We start from the raw sequence: 12,696 nt of genomic DNA, 5'->3' as shown, positions 1-12,696 counted from the left end.
TAATGAAAGCTCAGATCAGCACCTGAATGGACAAATCACATGCTGTGATATTTACTTTTTGAGTGCTCAGCTACTGATGGATATGCTTGTTGTTTTTGAGAGTGTATCTAAGAGCCATGTGTGTAGAATACAACCCAAGGAAACATAGAATCACTTTTGGCAGAGCTCATTGAAGTCTGATGTATGGACACAATTTTAAATCTTAGTTACTTGCATTAATAAATAGACTATGTGCTTGATTCTTAAAAGTTGCATGATAAATTAAATAGCATTATCTGATTTGGAATTGCTTCACCTGTGATAGGTGGTATTAGTGTAGAGGTACTTGGGCTTTTTTTTATACTGGGTTTTTGTCCTGAAAGGTTTCTACAGACATTTTGGGGAAAAATATAGAGAATTGAGAAGAAAATCAATTTATTTTCAATAAAAAATTGGGAGCCCAGGTGTGTAATGACTGGTTTAATGGCAAAAGTATCTGTTTCAGAACACCTGTATCAATTTAAGTGAAAATGGACCAGCTGGAAAAAATTAAATCAGCATGAATCATACATCCAAAAGGTCAGGGATCTAAAAATACACATCCCAAGAAAAAGATAAAAAAGTGTGTATGCAATCTAAAATTGTCAAGTAAAAATTAAAATCCTTCTAAACATTCTAAACTTAGGACATTAATTAATTTGAAAGTAATTTGGGAAGAGGCAAAAAGCCACCCTGTGATGTCGCTTTCATTATATGGAACACAGCTAAGGAGATAAAAGAAGATCATGCAGAGCCCAGGAGAAGATTAAGCCTCTTTATCTCTCTGTGGGAGGGGGGAGAGCATAAATACAGGTAATATTTCGTGTTCAGAGAAGACGCAGGAACTCAGAATAACTGAGTTTTAATGTGCACTTCTATCACTGAAGTGCACTGAAGCATAACAGGAGACACACACAGGTGCCGAGGATCATTAAGGCAGCCCAGTCAGTCAAAATTAGAAAGCTACAAGTAAAACCAAGTCCCTCTTCTTAATAAAGTTCCAAATATGAATTCCAGAAGGGGGAGGAACAAAACAAAGTTCTGGTGGATGCTGTACCTTCTTGCCACATCTTAACAACAAGAGAAATATAAAGCGTAAGTGTGTCGTAGGAAAGAAAATTCTGTGCAGGTTCCTTTGAAGTCAAAGGCTTATTAGCAAAGCCTAGAGATGTTCCAAAAGCAGACTGTACATAATTTTGTCAAAAGTGATTTGTGTGTATGTGCATACCAGAAATTCCAAAAGGGCACTAATTTGTCTTTCTTTTTCCTGTGGTAAAATATCACAAGATCATCAAGCACTGGCAGAAATAAAGACTGAGATGCCACTTTCTGGCCAAACAAAGATTGGACACAGGGCTCACAGGGAAATAACACATGCGTTTTCCCATAGAACATTTCCTAGAAAATATGGCTCTTGTTTAATTTTATCAGTAAACAACTCCTTATTTTCTCAGCCATCCAATTACAGCAAAAGGGGCAGATGGACTCACACTAAGCTGTTGTCAATAATATGCCATTAAATTCAAGGGAATATGACTGATTTGCACTAATACCTTTAGCAGGCCCAGAATATTTACAGAGAGGTTTGATAATTTTTCTCCTGTCTGCCAGTTGCCTTGGATCTGTTTTAAGGTCTCATGTACATGCATCTCTCTCTCTCTATCTCTCCTTTCTTTGCATCCCATTATATCACATTGTGGGGCCACCTTTTGTGTAATACAAATTCTTAATTGCAAAAGTCCCTAATGGGTTTAATGAGTTTCCCTTATTTCTTGGAGTGTTCATTTCTACTTCATGTCAGGGGGTATCCTCCTTGTTCTGGTAAGTTTATTGACCTCATTATTTTGTTTGTTTTTTTTTGTTTTTTGTTTTTTTGTTGTTTTTTTTTTTAGTTTTTTTCAAAGAAAGGTAGGAGGGCACATAGAAGGAGGAACTATTGCCATAAAAACTCTTTGGGGTGATAGAGATTAAGGGGCTTTGCACCACTTTCTAAAGATGGATAAATTCCAAGTTTATTTAATTTCCCCTGGCAGTCCTTTTTACTGCATCATCTCCTTGACTGTGGGCTATCAACATAGTTGTAAATCCGAGATTAGACCGAGTGGTGAATCACTGCACCAGCAAGCAGGAAGCAAAATAGAAGCAGAAGGTCAAGCAGAGGACAGTTGCTTTACCAAGAGGGAAGATGGTGATAGAGTACACCAGAAAACTGAATGGAGGAGCTATAGAATGGAAGTTGAAAATAACATTATTTTGAGATTATCAAAGGCTCAATTTAGCAGCTCCTTCAGTGAGGTTATGATAGACATGTACATATTTGGTGAAGACTGAGAAGATACATTCAGATTAATAAGGATCGAGTAATAATTATATGTAATGGATATTTGCCCTGTCAGTTAATCCATAAGAATGAAGCAGTGTTTTAAGAAATAAAGCAAATTATCCTAATTATGTACAAGCATATGTATTATTGTTTCTGTTTGTTGATACAACTATCATTGGCAAGATTCCTCCCTCAAGTGACTTTCTGAACTACATTCCCAAACTGGCACGTTTTGTTGTGGGCAGTATCATGTAAAACAAATAAAATGTTGATTTCCTAATTGTTTAGTATTTCTGGCATAGTTTCAAAGCGTGGAAGACCAGTGTGATGTGATTGTTTTTCTATTATTTCTAGTTTTCTAAAAACTAAACATTTGTATTATTCGTGTCTTTATAACAAAAATGTCTTTCAAATGCAAAACACAGCATTAGAGGATCAGTCATGATCAGCAGCACAGTAAACAATTCCTTTTTCTGCTTTTACTTTTGGACTTTGATTTTTTTCAGTAATTTTTATAGCAATTTCTCAAACTTAGCTTGCACTGTAAAGTTTTTGTCCAAAGTTCTTGTTGATTAAACCAGCTTTCTGTCTCCAAAGCAAAACTACCCGTGCAAATGACAAAATTCTTCATTCAACAATGACAAGAAACAACAACACTTTCAGCCAAAGACATTAAATGAAGAAAAATGAAGGATAATCTAGTGCTTCTCTCCAAAACCTATCTGTTCTGGTTACCAAAAAAGTTCCAGCCTTGTTTGGATTGCCACTGCCAAAAGTGAGAGAGGACACCATTTCAGACTGAAAAGAAGGATGCTGGGAGCACCCAGTAATGATGAACTCATTCAGGAGAGGAAAAGGGACCCTTCAGATAACCAGGAGGACTTCAAATCATAGCTGTCTGGGTTGGTGCACAGAATCCGTGGCAAGAACACACATTCAAGTGATGGGCAGACTAACAACAGTTAGCAGCCAGTGCAGACTAACAACAGTTAGCAGCCAGTGCTCATCTCCACCTACTTCCCTTCAGTAGCTGGTGCCACTCTGACAGTCCTTTCCCTTCTCACCAACACCTCTCCAGAGACTCTCATGAGTGTTTTCATGTTTGTGATGTCTCAAATTATGGAACAGCCTCAAAGCAAATATAACCCTTTTCAAATTTTTACCAAGATAATTTTATTTTTCCTCACTTGATATTTTATTCAATGTGCATATTTGCATTTTTCAAAATCAGAGTCCCCTACTAATAGACCTTGATTATAAAATCAGAATGAAGCAGGATAGCTTACATCCCCTGTGCTTCTCAAGTGTAATTAGTAGGAAGTGGGGTGGCATAAAATGATGTCTGAAAGTTCTTGAGTCCAAGAAAAAGCACAAAGGGTTAATGCACAACATGGCTGAAAAAAAGCAGAAAGTACAAGACAAATATTAGAAGAATGATGAAAGCTTAGGAGGTCTAGGAAGTGTGTAACAGGCCTTTCATGAATAAGACAAATAACTAGAAGTAACATACAGTGGCCTGTGGGACAAAATACATATTTACAGGCTCTTATCTTCCTCTCTACTCTGTTCATAACAGAGAATTATGAAAAATCCAAAGCCAAGCCAGTTATGCAAACAACTGCACAAGGAAGTGGTGGAGTCATCATCTGGAAGTGTTCAAAAGGCCTGTGGATGGGGCACTTGGGGACAAGTGAATATGGTGGTCCTGGATTAATGGTTGGCCTCGATGATCTTAGAGGTCTTTTACAACCTAAACAATTCTATGATTCCATGATTGTAAGACAATGAGGACCCATATGGTCACAAAACAAGAAATACTGAGCAATTTCTTGCTGTTTCCTCCAGTATAACATAAAATGAGCATCAGATTGAATTATTTAACTCTTCAAAGCAAACTCATTAATTTAATTCCTTGGAAACTTCCCAAAAACTTGTTGTGGATAGTAAAATTTTACAGGGTTTCAAAAACAACAGCACAAATTACTGGAAAAGCAATTAATCAAAGACAACGAAATACAATGTGAAAACCTCTGACTTAGGAAGTCCTGAGGCTGGGAGGATGTTCAGAAGAAGTGCCAGCACTTGCCTGCTCTCCTTTTTTTACTCTTCTCTCAGCATCTGTTGCTGACCACTGTCAGAAAAGTATGAGTCTAATTAGAGTTTTTATCTGGGCCAACATAACTGTTCTTCTGTCCCTATGTGCTCAGAGGCACAATGTGGTGAGCTGGGCTGGATTGTGCAGCACACTTTTGCCTCTTCCAAAATTATTTCAAGTCTCCCTGTTGTTCCTCCTGCCACAGTCCTGGCACACCTGACTGACGATCTGTTCCCATGCTGGGCTTATCCACCCTGATCTCAGCCTCTGGTAACAGTTCTTGGACAGAGGGAGCCAAAGTTTCAGTATGAAAGAAGAGGGAGGCTGTGCCTCCATATGGCTGTGAGGATACTGTGCTATGCCAGAGCAGATTGAGCCCGTGTAGTAGTGCTGTAGGAGGATTATATTCACTTCCTGGCCTTTCTTGCCCCAAGTGAATCAACATCTGGGCTGAGGGCTGCAAAATGAATGAGCTCCTGCTGTCACCAGTGTCTCTGTGCCAGAGGACATTTCAACCTTCATGAAATTTGGGATCACTGATGATTTTCCCAGGTTTGTAGTGCAGTATAATAACATGGCACATTCTTTAACACTAGCTTCCTGCTGCTCTATTGTACCATGCTGAGCATCAAATGTCTAAGACATTTTGCCCTTTTCATGCACTGCCATCATCAGCTGCTCCACCTTGTGTCCAGCACAGCTCCACTGGCTACCTTGGGAGTAGAGCCTGTGGGAGGTTTTGTTGTGAGCAGGCTCTGCTATGCAATTTATGTCTCTGAGGCCCTATTTCTGGTTGAGTGACTGAACAGAAACATGAAAAGGTATCATAAAAATCTACAACAGAAATGTGAATGTCCAAGAATGGGAAAAACATGGTGGGCTAGAAAAAAGGGAATTAGGAGAATTTGAACCTGGACTCCTTGTTGACATCTCAGAACATGCTTCAGGATGTCCCTGAGGAATTGGGCTTGGCAGAGTGGTTAGGGTCAATAGAAAGTGTATATACCTCATGGTTTTTCCCAAAATGGACTTTTAAATAGAGGATATTTGGTACTGGCAAAGGCAGTTCAGCAAGTATGCCTCTGTCCTTCCAGTGCAATGTGTACAAGTTGTAATCAGCTCAGAGTTCTGCCAGAAGAACTTTCTGTTGTAGACATGACCTCAGTCCTTTACAGCAAGAAACACAGGCTAATATTTGTGCAACAGAACTATGCATGCAAAAATCTCTCCTGCAACCGTGCAGGCATGTGAGACTAAATAACCAGTTAGATGTGATCTGACTGTTCATACAATCCCAAGAACTGTGTATGTACAGAAACCATAATCTACTTAGAAAAGGTATAATCATGCTTTCTTGCACATAATATTATGACATTTCTGGAGGAAGCTACATTTACCTTCTTATTTCTATCTTACTTTTCCTCCTCAAGAAAGGGGTAGTTTTTGTCTGCCTTCAGTAACACCCTGACCATTTAATAAAAAGGTATCACGTGCTGCTTTTATTATGTATCATACATGTATGATACTATTTCATTATGTAGTTTATTACAAAGTTTTCTGGTTTTCAAAGATAATTTCTTCCTGTATTCTGCATTCTGTTAAGCATCAGTTATAGGTACTGCCTTATGTACATGGTACAAAGTCTTTTTGTCTGATTAAAACAGTTTAAAGTGGAAAACCGTTTAATTGACATGAGTACTAAATTTAAATGGAGAAAGTACTTTTTGATCAGAAGAGATATCATGTCCCTCCCTCCTGTGATTAGAAGGAGTGACATGTCTTTGCCACTGGCTGACTTGTGTGTGTCACTTGTGTTGCCAGCAGCAATAGTTTCGTGTGGTGATTCTAATGAGTCGCGACACATATTGTTAATTATTCTGACATGAATTTTTCTTGTGGACAGACATTGTACGTAGCATTAATAAAGTACCAGACAAATACTTTGCTGTATTACTGTTCTCAAAGAAGGTTGTTCCACAGAAAATATATTGAAATGCAGCTCCACATTAGGAATGCAGTTTCAGCTCTATATTAAGATGAGCATGTCATCATAATTATTTTGGGGTAACTTGGGAATGTGCAGTAGGGTAACGTACACGGAAATGACACACCGAACACCCATTTATGAAAACAGAGGACTGGTATCAGAGTGATATAAATACATACCAGACAAATGACTTTGTTTTTTATTACACAAAGCTACAGATGAAGTCAAAATAATGAAGACATGCATTTGAGAAAGTGAGGGAGCAGTTTAAGCAGGCAGTAGGAGGCCTTCAGTCTGCTGGTGTATGATCAAACAACTTTAATCAGCAGCCCATCTCCTTTGGCATGTCGAACTGAAATACCACTTAAAAAAAAGGAAAAAAAAACCTGAAAAATACCATCAGCAGGATTATTTAGGGAATTCAATGAAAAATGATTGCTTTTCATTTTCCCACTGAAAGAAACATATTGTGTCTTGAGATTGTGTTGAGTCGCACTTTCTTACTACAATCTTTTAGAGATCTGGGAGCTGGTTTTCCTGACTGGAATAATTTTCTCTTGAAAGTCAGAAGCCACTGCTTCTATCATGTTTTCAGTATTCTTGCTTGGTACCATACAAAATGTGGCTGCCCTAGATAGCTAAAAGGAGAATGGAAGGCAAGAACATTTTCCTTTTATGTAAGCTGTAACATCAGGGAATACCCTCTCCAACATATAGTATAGCCTCGTGGGTAGGCAGTGTACATCTCTGGAGAAAAATAAAATCATTCAATAGAAAGCAAACTGTAGTCTTTTTAAAAAAACACATGCCCTCTGCTTTGTTTCTGTAAACCTTGAAATAATTGATCTGAATTTCAATCTTGGATTACATGTGAAGGCACAGAAAAATGGTCTGGCTCTATCCAACCACCAGTTTTGGTGTAATTGCTCCTGCTTTTCATGGTTGCTCTATGTTGATTTCTGTACTTCAAAGCGTTTCTCTTGCTCTCCTGTGCAATAACATGGAATTACAGCCTCACCAAAAACATTTAGTAAGAAAAGATGCTCTGACTGTAAATCCCAACAATCAGATTTCTGCACAAATGGATATTTAGCTTTGCATATCTTCTTTAGACCCAGGATCAGCCCTTCCCTGAAATGCTATTCATGTCACAGAGAGCTAATACATAAATAATAGATTCAAAAAAAAGTATAAATAACTCTTCTCCCTAAGCAGACATAAAAATAAACACAAACCCTAGCTGGAATATGCCTAAATAAAATCTTTTTTTCTAAATCCTTTTAGAAATCCTCTAAATACACCAGTTATTTGCAAGACTTGCTTTTCTTAGGGATTCATGAGTTTGTAAGTCAGCTGTTGGTATCAGATGGAAACTGAGGTACTCCTTTTTTTCTTCTTATTTGCATACTGCAGTTCATATTTTAAAGAATACACAATGAATATTTGAAAGAAACACAACGAATACTTTCAATAGGGAAATTAACATGACACAACTAATTCCAGCAATGCAGGTACATCCTCTTGCTCCCTGTTATAGTTATTGGTGGTTTTATTCTCCCTTAAACATTTTCACATCAAATTAGTGGAAACACCAGTTTTTATCTAATCTAGGAGCTTGCTATAACTTACAGCTGCAGTTGGATCATTTAAAAAATATCAATTTGATAATGGAAAAAATCTTAGTTTTTAAAATTTTGTGCAGAACTCCATTTGGAGGCCATGGAGGAAGAGGGGAGAGCCCCAAAGCCATGTAGCCAAGAGATGAGTAGGGCAGTCAGCAGAGAAATGACACACCATCAAACCACTCCTCTGCCTGACACAAATAAATAAATTGAACTTCATAGAAGTTCATAGGAACATGAACTAAGTCTAAGGAATACAATACGCTCTTACGAAAATTTGAACCTGGATGTGAGGAAGTGGATTCACTGTGCAAGTGAATTTTTTGTCTGACCAATAGGTTTCTATAAAATGCTTTGAGATTGCTGGAACAGGAATTTTAACACTGATATTTTTTAGGTTCATTGTTTTCTTTTGTTTGGTTTTGGTTGGGTTGGGTTTGATTTTGCTTTGTTTCATTTGTCTGTTTTTAAAGAAAGTCTTCAGCTTATTTAAAACCTAAGTAGTATCTCTTGGCTTGGCTTTTGTTTTTGTTGTTCTTAGGTTTATAGCATTAGACAAAATGAATCAGATTATTTCTCGCTTCTTTGTACCTCTTGATAAAGGTCAGTGTTTAGCTATTGAATATGTTGGAAAGAAGATACATGTGGCATTTTGGCTATTGATCTGTTTATAATGTATCATTGTGGCCTCCAGTGCTTTAATTTCCTTAAAAGCCCACTTTTAGGGCTGTTGTCAAGGTAGGAAAGAATGTTTTATATCTTTCCTGAGTTTCTATGTCCTTACCTTCTGCCTACATTTCAACACCTAACAAAATCTTTTTATCTTTGGATTTAGGCTTTCTGTATTCAGGAGTAGTTAGTTGGTCTGTAGCCCTTTTTACTGTATCTCTTGTGCCTTGAAGAATTTAGCACCATATCAACTTTGTTGTTATCCAGTAAACACTTACTGTGGGGAGATGAGATGCTGAAAATAATGTAAAAATTAAATATTCATTGACTTGAAGGTTAATTCGACTAGGAGTGTGTGTATGTAGGTGGAGTATGGTTTCAAGCTCTATAGTAAGTAGGTTTTCAAATTATATAAGTGACAGGCTGATTTCAGAGCTATCATTTCATCTGACCAAGAATGGAAATGGGAATGAATATATGAACAGAAAATTCCTGTGAATATACTGTCTCACTTAGGCTAATAGAGAAAATCTGTACAATCCAGATAACAATGGAGTCAATCCATATTAACATGTTATAGCTGGGATCAGGGTGAGGGTTCTACTGATTTGGTCCTTAGCACCTGCATTTGGTATTTCTAAGTACCTGGGATGAAAGGTTGAATTTTTGGGTTGTGTAACTTCCATGGTAAAGCTGAGAGTGCTGGCAGTAAGAAAACATCCAAAAGTTACACATATTGCCTCCATTTGAAATTTGCTCTGTAGAGTAGAAAGGCACTTCTGTGGGAAATTTAGAACAGTATTCTGAACAGGAATTAAAAATAAAAAACTTTGGAGAGTTTTGCAATACATGGAGACTCCAGACACAGGAATGGGAGTGAAAGAGAAAAAGAAATAATCAAAACACAGTACCATGTGTTGGCAGATGGATAAGAAGAGGGGCTTCCAAGGCAAAAAGATCTGAAAGCCCAGAGATCTAAAAGTCAACTTTGAAATTTTGGTCTCAGTTCTACTGGAGACACTAGCAGCTTAGAAATTAGGATACAGTTAGCAGCTTTCCCAGCCTGTTCCTAGAGGCAATTCATAGTTGTTTTTAATTACATCACTGCTGTTGGTCTGAAGAATTAGGAATTTTTTTCCATTCCTCTGCACTAGCTTTTAGGGTATTTACAAAATGTGCTCAGAAAGAAGATTAAAAATAGATCTTCTAATACTGAAATGTACCTGCTACTTTCAGTTAGGAGCTCCCACTTTTGTTTAGTGTTCTGTCTAGAAGAGAATTTGATTTGTTTTAAAAGAGCATTGCATTTTATGGACTATGAGATCTTGTGTTCATCTCAGAGGCTTGTATTTTCACCAGTGACACATCTGACACATAGTTCACTCATCATTGGAAGTAATTGCTTACTTTAAAGTACTGTTTTCCCCAGTATGTGTAAGGTGTTGGCTCCACTTCTCCCCAGAGGTTACCTAAGGCTGCTGAATTCCCTCTCTGTGCATCTCCCAGTTTTGTGATACTTGTGTTAATTAATGGCTGATGTTCTTCACTAGATCCTTCTCTCATATTTTCCATGTTGAGTGCTTCTATTCATGCATCTGAGGTGCCCTGTAAATAAAAAAATCCTGGCAAATATTCAGCCGCCTAAAAATTATTTCTCACTCATGATATAAGTTTAATCTTTGTATTATGTTCCCTCTACAATAAATATTTGAGTTGAACTTAATAAAATCTCAGCTTTCTGCCAAACTGTTAACAGTGAAGTTTGCTTCTGCCTTCCTCTCAGTGTCTGAATCTGTTTTTTTATATGCCGACACATGCACGAGCCTTCATCTCTGTGTAGTGATTAAACATGCAGGGCATTCTTTCTTCTTTACAAGTGACTTAAGAGGTTAAAAGGAATTAAAATTACAATTACCATAGAGAATTTAAATTAAAATTAGCATGAAGAACAAATAACTATCACCTGAACTGCAGAAGGACTCTGCATGCTTTATTTTGCCTCAGTGGTGTTGCCGTCAAGATAAAGTACAATGGTATGACTTCTCCCCATTCCTTTTAACTCTTGTTTTACTTTAAGGTGCAGGAAGGCCTAGTGTGAGTTTCAGGACTTAATGTTCCAGTTTGGAAAAAAAACAAGAAGAAAGATGAGTATAACAGAAAAATTAAGATTGTTCTGAAGGGCAAATGTCAAGACAATAATCAGTTTGTTGAGGAACTCAGTAATAGACACGAACGACAGGGTTATAAGGCATGTAATGATAGGTAATGGATTTAGACTGAAGGATGGCAGGTGTAGATCAGATTTAAGGAAGAAATTCTTTGCTGTGAGGGTGGTGAGGCACTGGACTAGGTTGCCCAGAGAAGCTGTGGATGCTCCACAAGAAGTGAGGCTGCTGGCACCTGCACCAAGCTCCGTTGCAAGGTCTGTGCACCAGCAATTGCAGTGTCCTGGCACAGCCAGAGGGCAGTTAGTTCTCACTCCAGGGGAAGTCCAAGTTATGTCTAGAATTAATGCACAAACCTGATGGAATACTAACACATTTATCACTTGCACTTTGAATTAATATTCTATCTAAGTACAGAATATTATGTGAAACTCTTTTGAAAGGGCAAAGGTAATGGAGGAAAACCATCAGCTTTTGCTGCTGTTGGACAGTGGTACAGCAATGGACAGTGATTAAAACTGACACAAGTAAGGACAGCATAAATAGAAGTTTCTATATAGCCCAGTGCCTGTTTTGCTTAGAAGGAGTATAAGTAAGTGAAGAGACTAAATAGTGCCCAAGAAAACAAGAGGACCACAGATCATGCTTTAATGTTGGGGAACAGTGAAGGGAAAATGAAAGATTCTTCTGTATTTAGCATCTGGTTCTTCTATTTGGATTTTCTAATAGCTTTCTCTAGCATCAGAAAACAGTATTTATTTATAATTGTTTTAGTTTGAATCTCTTAGCCAAACTATTTAAAATGGTACATTACTTTTCTCTGTTATTGTGGTTTATTGTGACAGAGCCAGTCCATGATAAATCCTCTTGCATTGCTGCAGTATCTGCAGTCAAATAGACTATTGTCTATGTTCCACTGAATGCAGAGGTTAAAATAAATGTTAGCCTTGTGTCTTCCACTGCCAATTATTTCAATATCAATCTAAACCAGATTTTTTTGGTCTCCATTATAAAACATTATTCTAGAGAAGAACATTGGTAATGCATTGAAAGCTTACAAGTTTTGTTTTTTTTCAAGTGGTAGGATAGAAGAGAAGAATGATCTTTATCCCTGAGATGGAAATTAGGGACTTAATAGTTCTGTTTCCCAGATATACTGACAAGCAGGTAGATTCATCTGGAGAGGCTTTCTTCCTAAATGGTCAGCAGTTCATGCTGTGCAAAACCTTTGACATGCATTCAGCACTTTTGCTCATTAATTTCTGTTATACACACTTTTTCTGTCATAATTTTAGTAAAAATTGCCTGGTTTATGATCAGGGTATAGTATGTGGAACTGAACAAGAAAGGGTTTACTTTCTTATAGAAAGATAATAGTATAGAATATAGGCTGTATTGTGCATTTGCTTTATTAAGATACCAGGGAGGTATATTTTCAAAGCTAGAAATATGAATTTTCAGAGTAAATCTATGCCCTAAAAGGAGGAATGGCTAGATGGCCAGTGAGGATACAGAAGAAATAGATGGAAAGGTTTTCGATGAGGAGGAGAAAAAAGGTGTTTTGAGGGGTTTTGGCTTTTTTGTTTGTTTGTTTTTTGTTGTTGTTGTTTGGTTTGGTTTTTTGGTTTTTTATGGCTGTGAGAGAAATTCTGTGCTGGGGAGAAAAGGGAAAATTACAGCAGAGATTTTCTTCTGGCACATTCATGGTGTGGAGAAAAAATATGCCTTCTAAGAAGTAATTAATATCTTTTATTAACATCATGTCTCAGAACGAGACACTAATTTTGTTTGAAATTATCTGCCAGTAGCTAAATTAG

Source organism: Motacilla alba, chromosome 4, assembly GCF_015832195.1.
Source record: "Motacilla alba alba isolate MOTALB_02 chromosome 4, Motacilla_alba_V1.0_pri, whole genome shotgun sequence".
NCBI classification, from domain to species: Eukaryota; Metazoa; Chordata; class Aves; order Passeriformes; family Motacillidae; genus Motacilla; species Motacilla alba.
This window is presented reverse-complemented; position numbering follows the sequence as displayed.